The sequence below is a fragment of the Triticum urartu genome, chromosome 5 (genome assembly GCF_003073215.2).
Source record: "Triticum urartu cultivar G1812 chromosome 5, Tu2.1, whole genome shotgun sequence".
NCBI lineage: Eukaryota > Viridiplantae > Streptophyta > Magnoliopsida > Poales > Poaceae > Triticum > Triticum urartu.
Window position 1 is genome coordinate 538,569,788 of NC_053026.1, and position 9,983 is coordinate 538,579,770.

General features: G+C 59.2%; 1 pseudogene; it reads right to left on the reverse strand.

Moving 5' to 3' along the window:
• Positions 1-7,283: 7,283 nt before the first annotated feature.
• LOC125507334 lies at positions 7,284-9,389 on the reverse strand (annotated as a pseudogene).
• Positions 9,390-9,983: the final 594 nt, after the last annotated feature.

Sequence of the window (9,983 nt, forward strand, 5' to 3'; positions counted from 1 at the left end):
ACCCTTTCGTAGGTTCCCGTAGATGTAGAAAGATGTGAAATGCGTGAATGTGTAGTGGACGTACTATTGGAGTGCCTATGATAATTTGTGTATGTATAGACCCTATGTGTTTATTTTACTTCGCATGTTAGATTTGTCTTAGTTCAATAAAAAGCAGAGTTGGTGATGATGGTGTGCCTGTCATCCTGCAATATAGGCCGTCCGATCTATATCTAACGGATAGGAAGGAAACTATGACAATTTACCCGCACTCCTCTCCACATTTGCAGATAAGGCATTCCCTCGTTCATCCTTTTCTCCCACAAGATCTTGATCTTTCGTGCAACGCACGGGCATCTTGCTAGTACTCGTACAATATGTATATTATTGTGAAAGTTCATATACACCGGCCGAGATTAATGCAAACACGGCAGATTTTCCTTACATTTTGAACTTTTATAGGACAGAAAAATAAAAGAAACTCAACCCTAAACCTATTCTACAGCGGCGACCGACGTCCTCCATCTGCAATCTCTATGTACGGGGGCGGGGTTCAAGACCCGTGAAGTGAAGGTGCGGTCTCCGGCGAGGAAGAGTAGAACACGGGATACGGACCGGCCAGTTGGCACACCATGCCCTGCCGCCTCCCATGCCCTACTCATCCTCGGAGGAGTCCCCGACCTCGGCGGTGCCAGACGTTGGACGGCGGCAAGTAGGACGTGTGGCTGACGGTGCTCTCATCGTCGGCCGCCAGCGTGGCCACCGCTCGTGCGGTCGCGTCCGTGTCTGGCTACGCCGCTATTGCGTCGCGAGAGGCGACTTGAGCGAGGGCGGCGACCTCAAGCTTCATCCCCTAAGACAAGCTCTCCCGCAGAGCGTTCGCACTTGCGGTCATGGCGGATGTGGTGCCAGGTAGGAGGACGATGCGCTATGGTGTGGAAGTTAGCTGGGCGTTGCCGCTTTAAGTAGCACATTCCGGTGAGGCCAAGCGTCGGGTGTGTCATTAAGTCGCCGGAGTTGGTTCCTCGGGCACCGAGCCTCTTAACGACGACATACGAACGGACGGCATGAATGCGGGTAGCTGGCGCCGGCTGGGAACGCACCGCACCACGGGACGAGGGTTTCGGTGTGCCAGGGTAGTCCGATGCGGTCGTGGCAATGTTGGAGATGCCCTTTGCTCACATGCGATCCCCGCATGTCATTGAAAAAGCAAGACAACCCGGCATGGTCTCAGGTCCAGAGGATGCAGTTGGCCGCGCTACACCACTCAGCGGATGCGTCGCGGCGCCCCGTGCTTCCTCGACGAGCCGGGTGTTGGGGTGTGTTTGGATTGTGGCCAAAGTACACCTTACCAAAATTTTGGTCATGACCCAAAGTGTCGGGTGGTTGGGGAGACATATGCCAACGGATGGCTTATCATTGTTGGAGCCAATAAAACATCGCCAGTGCCTGGAAACGGGATGAGGCGAAGACATGCACGCCGGCGAATCTTACCCAGCTTCAGGGCTCTCCGTGGAGATAACACCCCTACTGCTGCTCTACGGGGCCTCCGCATGATCACTAGATTGGCAAGTAGCTACAAGAGGCTCCTTGAGCTGTTCGGAGGGAAGAAGAAGAAGGGCAAGGCTAGGATTCTTCTCCCCTCGATGTGTTGTCTAAAAACTCCTAAAAAAGATCTCCCTTTGCATGGGCACCCTGGGGGGTTTATATAGGCCTACCCCCCAGGGGTACAATGGTAATCCAGCTGGGCATGGGTCCTAGTTGTCTGCGTCTATGCTCGCCGGCTTCTCCGCTGGCCGATGGGGCCCGCCGACTGGTGGGCCCGCCGGCTGCCGGCTTTCTAGTCGACAGGCCGGACCCACCGCTCGGGGGTCTTGTCGGGGGCTGGTTACTGTTGCCCCACCTCTGGTGCCGTGGGCTCCGTCGTGGTAAGCATGGCTACGGTGCCGTCATTGGGTGGCACATCACTGTAGCCTTACCATGTCTTGTCTTCTTAATGAGGCGCGCCCCTCGAGGGGAGGGACTAGCCGTCTTCTGGGAGCCGGATTCACCTCAGGCCGACTACGGGAGGCCTGGCCCCCTTCGGGTATCTTCTTGACCGATGGGGCCTGCAGCCCTTGGGTCGTACTGACATCTCGCCGTGGGTGATGTCACGGTCAACATGGCAACAGTGCTGCGCCGGACTGGGACGGCCACCCTGTACGGCACACTGTGGCCATGCGCGTCCCGGGATTCGGGGGTGGCAGGCTTTATTGTAGCCACGCCCCGTCTTGTCGCCGTTATGTGGGTGTAGCCTTTGAGGGCACGGTCCTGGCCGCTGGTTGGGGGCCGGCTTCTGGGAGCCGGCCCTCTCATGGCCGGCTTCTTGGAGCCGGCCCTCTCATGGCCGGCTTCTTGGAGCCGGCCCTCTTGTAGTTTCCCTTAGGAGGTCTTGAGGCAAGGCCACCTTCGTCCAGCTGCTCTGAGAGGTAGCCGGCTGGAGGAAGACGGCCCCATGCCTTGGATCTCGAAGGCTGGAATGGTCCCTGAAGCTGGTTGGGCTCCGAGGCCGAAAAAATACGAGAAGCTCAATCAGCTTCCTATCTTGAGGAGCCAGCAGCTGGGAGCTGGCTTTGGTTCGGCGCGCCATCTTTCGGTGGTTTCGAAGCTTGAAGGTGGGAACCAGGCGTTTGCGCGGGTTAGGTTGTGTGTTGGCCGCTCACCGCCTATGCGCCACATGGCACCCGATGGCAGGAAGGGCCTGCCAGCCCACGCGCGCGACGGGACGTCACCGCAGTCTGGGGCCCACCACCACCAGGCCTTGGCCCACGCGCGGACCTTTTGCGGACCAGACGGACCGCACGCCTTCCAGCAGCGGTTACTGCATGCCGTTAAGGCGCAATAATCACGGGACGTGGGGGAATGGGCACAGTTAATCCCATGTTCCCCCACGCCTCGCCTCCTCAGCTTCACCGCACGAGGCTATAAGTAGGGGGGAGGAGGGGGAGCGGCAGACGCTCGCACGCTCGCCCTCGCTCCGCCCCTTGCTTCTGCTTCCTCTCTGTCATCGCGACTTTCTGCCGCAGCCCAACTCTTCCGCCAATCCTCTTGGCTCGTCGTTGCTCTGCCGCAGCGGGGTCGCGCGCATCTCTGCCGCCGCACCTTGTTCACCGCCGCGCCGATCCTATGGCGCTGTCGAGCTCTTGGGACGGCTCCAACGTCCACGAAGACCATGTCGACTTCCTCCGCCGGACGTGGCGTCTGCCCGACGCGAACTACGTGCGGGTCCGTCGCGCGTCGGCGAGGGAGATCTCGCCGGCACCGGAGGAGGGCGAGCGGGTAATCTTCCGCTCGCACTGCCTGCGTGGCTTCGGCCTTCCGGCAAGCGGGTTCCTCCATTCTTTCCTTGAATTTTACCGCCTCTAGCCGCATCACCTCACTCCAAACGCGGTGATGCTGCTGTCGGCCTTCGTCACCCTGTGCGAGGGCTTTCTCGGTGTTCTCCCCACTCTCGAGCTCTGGGGAGAATTCTTCCAGTGCAAGCTCGGCACTGTCGTCGCGGGCGTGCCCGCCCCATGCGGAGCCTTCATCACCATGAGGCAGACGGGCGAGAACAATCCATTCCCGTCCATCCCGCCGATCCAGTCGGTGAAGCTCTGGCAGAAGTCTTACTTCTACGTGAAGAACGTCGCCCCGCAAGGCGACTTCGTCAACTTGCTGGCTTACGTAGCCGGCCCGCCGGCTGGGAGGCAACCCTCATGGAGCTACCGGGCCAGGTCGCTGTCTTAGGCCGGGAACGCCGCCGTTGCCCGGCTCCGGGTAATGACCCAGTCGGAGGGCCTGACCGGAGCCGACCTGGTGGCCGCCTTCGTGGAATGCCGAGCCAGGGCCGGCCTCACATGATCTACCAGATGAGCGGCCGGTTCGACCCATGCCGACTAAGCACCAGAGAGATGCCGCATGTCGAGGTGTCCTATATGGTGAACTATATTTCCAACTGCAAGCTCGCCGAGGAGTGGCGGTACGGCAAGGAGTTGTATTCTCGCACCAACCCTCCGCCTGCGGTAAGCTTTTCTTCTTTTCTTCTTTTCTTGTAGCTGGCTTCATGATGGCCGACTTCTGATCAACCGGCTTGTTTTCAGCAGAATCCCCTTCTTCCGCCGGCGGCTGGGGCTGTAGGGGTAGAGCGCCAGCTCCTCCCTTACCGCATGGTGGATGACGTCGACGACCCAGACCTGGGGGCGGCCGCCATGGAAGACGCCGTCGTAGGGGAAGGCGACGAGGCAGGCGGCGCGGGGCTCGAGGCCGCCCTCGAGGACTGAGCGGACGATGACGAGGTCGAAGTCGTTCCGTGCCGCCAGCCGGCGCTTGATAATCAAGGCGCGGGTCCATCTGCCGCGCCGGCTGCCCGTGGCGGCGCGCAGAAACACCGGGCCGCGTCGACCTACTTCGGCAGCCGGCCGAAGAAACCCAAGGGCACCGCAGTTGCGACCAAGCGGGACGAAGCGGCCGCGAAGGCGGCCCGCTTCCGCAAGGTCGTGAAGCAGCCGCAGGCGGTTTCGGCGTAAGTGTTGTTTCTCTTACGCCTCTCTTTTTTCTCTGTGTTGAAATTCTTCTAAGTCTTCCTCTTGACTCATCAACAGGGCCCCGCTCTCTCTCGAGCGGGCCTCCGCCGCCTCCGTAGTTGGAAACACGGGAGGGTCTTCGAGCTCCCGCCGTGTGGATCCCCGCGCCGACCTCCTAGAGGTGACGGTGCGAAACTTGCGGGAGGCGCAGGAGGAGCGGGAGGCGGAGGAGCAGAGGGCGGTCCGGGAGGTGAGGGAGAAGTCGGCGGAGGCGCGGGCCGACGCGGCTGCCAAGGCCCAAGCGGAGGCCACGGCCGAGGAGACGGAGGCGGAGGCCCTGCAGAACCAACCTCCACAGCTCGTCATCCCCCTTCCACCATGGCCCCCGACATCACCGTGCCTCCATCGAAGGAGGCCGGCCGTGACCAGCCGGTGATGGAGAGGGAGGCGGTGGCATCACCGCTGACCAGAACGGCTCAAGGAAGCCGGCCTGAAGCACCGCCCGTGCAGCCGGCTAGGGGCGAGCCGGCCGTGGGGCGGATCTTGTGGTCTTGTCGCCGTCTTGTCGGCGCGCAGAGAGGGTGACATTAGTGCTGGGGCCGCAGAAGTCGGCGGGCGCCGGAACGTCGGCCTAGGACCCGGAGGCGGCCAGAGACAGCTCGTCTGGGTGGACGCCAGGCGGTGGGATGACCGTGCTGAACGTGGCGGCACAGGACGTCCAGAACCGGCTTCAGGCCCAGGCCACCGCGCTGAAGTAGTACACCCAAGAGTTTCTTGCGACTCGAACGGCTATCCGGGTGAGTCCTCCTGCGCATAGTTGATTGTTTCTGATTTCTTCCGTGGGGGCGCGTCAACGCACCCACTGGGTGTAGTCCCCGAGTTCCGAGTCGGCTGCTGAGCAGGCGGCTTGGAACTTTTTGGTAGACTTCGATTGCCGTCTTGTTCTTACTTGCATCTCATGTCTTTTCTGCAGGAGTATCATAACTCCTGCGCAGCTGCTTTCAACTCCCAGGCCCAGGAGTTGAATCAGAAAACCACTGATCTGACCGAGAGCCGGAGTAAGTGCTTCGTGTTCTATTCTCAAGTGGGGGCGCGTCAGCGCACCCACTGGGTGTAGTCCTGAGATTCGGGCCGACTGCTGAGCAGTCGGGTCGGATCTTTTCCTGACAACTTCTTTCTTATTACTTTTCCCTTCTTCTTCATATCTTCAGGGGCCAAAGGCGACTTGAGGGAATAGTTAGGTGGAGCCCAGTCCGCCCTCCATGCCAAAGAAAACGAGTGCAACGCCCTGGCTCAGGAGCGCGATCGCCTGGCCAAGAAATTGGTCGACCAGGAGGAGAGCCACAAGGCGGCCCTGAAGGCGGTGCAGGACGGCGAGGCCTCGCTTAAGGTCGAGTATGAGACTGAGGCGGCGGGCTGGGCCGAGGAGAGGCAGGCGTTGAGCCAAGGCTACAGCCGAGTTGAAGATTTGATCGATGGTAGGCCGCCTTCTTCTTTGTTTCTTTGCCTGCCCTTTGTCATCTGGTTTGTCTTTTGATTTTGAGCTGCTGCTTTCTTCTTTGCACAGACTACTTTCCCAGCTACTCCGTCGCCGCTACCCAAGCAATTGAGGCCTACCGTGACGCGCGGCGGCAGGAGGGGTTGAGATCGCGCCGGATGCGGGCCGCTCTCTTGAGGATCAGCTCTTGGCGATTCAAGCCCGCCTGCAGCCGGCTCACCGCATGCTCCGCCGTCTTCTCAGCGCCGGGGCACAAGCGCTAGCCGCCCTCTGGCCCGGCGAGGCAATTCCCCGCACCCCAAGTCGGACTGCCGACTGGCTGGAGGTTGCGGTTGGCCGCTTCGAGGCTTGGAAGGCATCGGCGGCCCGGCTCGGCGCTTGGCGGGCACTGGAGTTCGTCCGAGCTTGGTATCCTGGGCTAAACCTAGACCAGCTACGCACCTGGCAGCTGGAAGCCGATGAGGAGATGGAGGAGGTGTGGCCGGCTATCGCTCAGCGTGCCTCGACGATCGCCGAGTGCACTGACACCAGCGCCTTTGCCCCTGAGGTGAATGATGACGGCATTGCTCAGCCGGAGGAACGGTTCGGGCTGAACCCGGCAGAGGGTGAGGACTCGGCGGAGGAGATTGCCTCCAGCAACGAGGGCGAAGAGGAAGAGGGAGAGGGTGGTGAAGACGTTGTGCCAGACGGTGAAGCGACCAGGCAGCCTCAGCTTGATCGTTCCTCCAGCAACGAGGCGCACGCAAGCGCGCCGTATGCGGGAGGTGGTGATCATGCCGAGATTCGCCAGCCGGCCACTCCTCCAGCCAGCACTGTCGTCTCCACCGACCTTCCCGACTCGCCAGTCATTCCTTTGGCTTAATCTGCCGTCCTTGCTTTTCCTCTTTGTTACTCTTTGAACAACTTTTATTAAATTTGTGCAGTTCCACCCACTGGGGGTGTATTCAAACTATGTTGAATGCTGGCCTTTCGAAGGTCTTTTGTGTAAATATAATCATGCATGTGTTTGGCTCTCGTTCACGTTTGCTTTTCATCTTTTGGGCTTTTTCCTTTGCCGCCTTCCCTTGGTCGCCGCCTTCCCAGCCGGACAGCTGCTCTGCAGTCTGTGGCTGGAGAAGGACTTGGCCATTTTCTTTTGGGAAGGCAAGTACTGGAGCTTTCTTAGATTGTAGCAAGGTGAACAGGAAGCCGGCCAGCCGGCTTCTCTGGTAGCCGGCTGGCGGGACGGGAGGCCGGCTTGCATTATATAAGTTCGTTACTCCTTAGCCGTTTTTCGTGTGGGCGCCCTTTCCTGCCTTTGGCTTTTGCCAGTCGGTCAGTCGATTCTTCGAGCTGCGAATTTCGGCAAGAGGGGGCTTGGGTTCCGGCACACTACTTGTCTGACCGCAGGCAGAACTTAGATATAATTTAAGGCGGCGAGTCCCCGGGCCGACTGGTCGAACCCGGTGCCGGACGAAAAAGACAATTGTAGTAACATAATCATAGGCGTGATACTCGTTATTCATAGATAAAAGAGGGTAGTCCCCGAGTGATCCTCGGGGCACCATTTGTCTCGTACTTAGTACAAAAGATAGCGTGGTACATATTGCTTTTTAACTGTAAAATCTTCGGAGGAGATTGGCGTTCCATGGTCGTTCCGACTCCTTGCCGGAATCATCTCTCTTTCGTGCCTTCGGCTTCTGTGCGTCGATTAGGTAGTAGGAGTCGTTGCCTAAAGCTCTGCTGATGACGAAGGGGCCCTCCCAAGGGGCCGAGAGCTTGTGTTGGCCGGCTGTTCGCTGGATCAGCCGGAGCACAAGATCGCCCTCTTGAAAAGATCTTGGCTTGACCTTCCAGCTGTGGTAACGGTGAAGGTCCTGCTGGTAGATGGCTGACCAGCTGAGGGCTAACAGCCGGCCTTCTTCCAGTAGGTCGACGCCGTCTTCTCGCGCTTCCTTGGCCTCCGCCTCCATGTACATGGTAACCCGAGGCGAGTCAAACTCGATGTCAGTTGGGATGACAGCCTCGGCACCGTATACAAGGAAGAAGGGGGTGAAGCCGGTTGACTTGTTCGGAGTGGTGCGCAAACTCCAGAGGACGGCCGGCAACTCGTCGAGACAACAGCCGGCCGAGCGCTCCAATGGCACGAACAGTCGGGGCTTGATGCCGGAGAGGATGAGGCCGTTTGCTCGCTCGACCTGGCCATTTGACTGCGGGTGGGCAACGGACTCTAGGTCCAGCCGGATGCCTTGTGTTGCGCAGAAACGTGCCAGGGCTCCCTTGGCAAAATTTGTTCCGTTGTCGGTGATGATGTTGTGTGGCACGCTGTACCGGGTTGTGATATCTGTGATGAACGTCACGGCAGTCGGCCCATTCAGCTTCTTGATCGGCTTTGCTTCAATCCATTTGGTAAATTTGTCCACAGCGACGAGCAGATGTGTCATGCCTCCGCGTGCTGTTTTGAATGGGCCCACCATGTCCAGCCCCTAGACGGCGAAAGGCCAGGTTAGGGGGATGATCTTGAGTGCAGAAGCTGGCAGGTGTTGCTTGGAACTGAAAACTTGGCACCCTTTGCAGTGTTTGACTAGCTCTTTGGCATCGTCCAAAGCAGTCGGCCAGAAGAATCCGTGGTGGAAAGCTTTGGCGACGAGTGACCTTGAGGCCGCGTGGTGGCCGCATTCTCCTTGGTGGATGTCCTTGAGGATGGCTATGCCCTTCTCTGGTTCGATGCAGCGTTGGAAGACTCTAGCGACGTTGCGCCAAACGAGCTCTCGGTTTACTATTGTGTATGCTCCGGCTCGGCGTTGAACTTGTCTTGCCGAAATCTCGTCAGGTGGCAACTCTCTGTTTACCAAGAAATTGAGGATGGGCTAGGCCCATGATGGAGCTGTGACTTCTTCTATTGTCAAAACTGTTGCTGTGACCAGGGCGGGTGGGCTGGGTGGTGAATAATTGGAGTCGGCCACCGTCTGCTGCGTCGATGTAGTCCCTGGGCCGACTGCAGTAGTCCTCGGGCCGAGTTCTGAAGTTCTCGGGCCGGGTTCGACTGTGGCAGTCCCCGGGCCGCCTGCCGAAGTCCCCGAGCCGCCTGCCTGGCTCCCCAAGTCGGATCCGACTGCGTCGGGGTCAGGCGGCACGAAGATGGAGTCAGATTCTGGAGATGGCTTGATGGATGGCTTAAGGAGGCGGCGCATGGAGACGCCAGCTGGTATAGCTTGTCGGGTAGAGCCTATCCGTGCCAAGGCATTTGCTTGCTCGTTGTCGGCCCGTGGCACGTGGAGGAACTCACATCCTTCAAAATGTCCACTAATTTGCTGTACGAGGAAGCGGTAGCTCGCCATGTTTGCGTCCTTGGTGTCCCAATCGCCAGATGACTGCTGGACCACCATGTCCGAGTCGCCATAGCACAGGATCCGGCAGATGCCGAGCTCTTTAGCTAGCCGAAGCCCATGTATGAGCGCCTCGTACTCGGCCACATTGTTGGAGGCGGCAAAATGAATTTGCAATGTGTACTTGAGCCTATCGCCCTTGGGAGAGGTGAGGATGATGCCGGCTCCCAAGCCGGTGCGCAACTTGGACCCATCGAAGTGCATCCGCCAATGAGTGGAGTCGGGGGCTGGCGGCAGGTACTGGGTTTCGACCCAGTCGACGAGGAAGTCGGCCAATGCTTGAGACTTGATGGCGGTGCGAGGCTGGTAGAAGATCGTGTAGGGGGCCAGCTTGATGGCCCATTTTGCCACCCGGCCGGATGCATCCGGCTGCCTATGATTTCGGCGAGCGGGGCAGTACACACGACCGTTATGGGGTGCTCTTGAAAGTAGGGCTTGAGCTTCTTGGCGGCGAAGTACACACCATAGCACATCTTCTGGTAGTGCGGGTAGTTCTGTTTTGAGGTGGACAGTACTTCGCTCAAATAGTATACTGGCCTCTGGACTAGCTGAGCTCGGCCTTCTTCTGGGCGCTGGACCACGATGACAATGCTG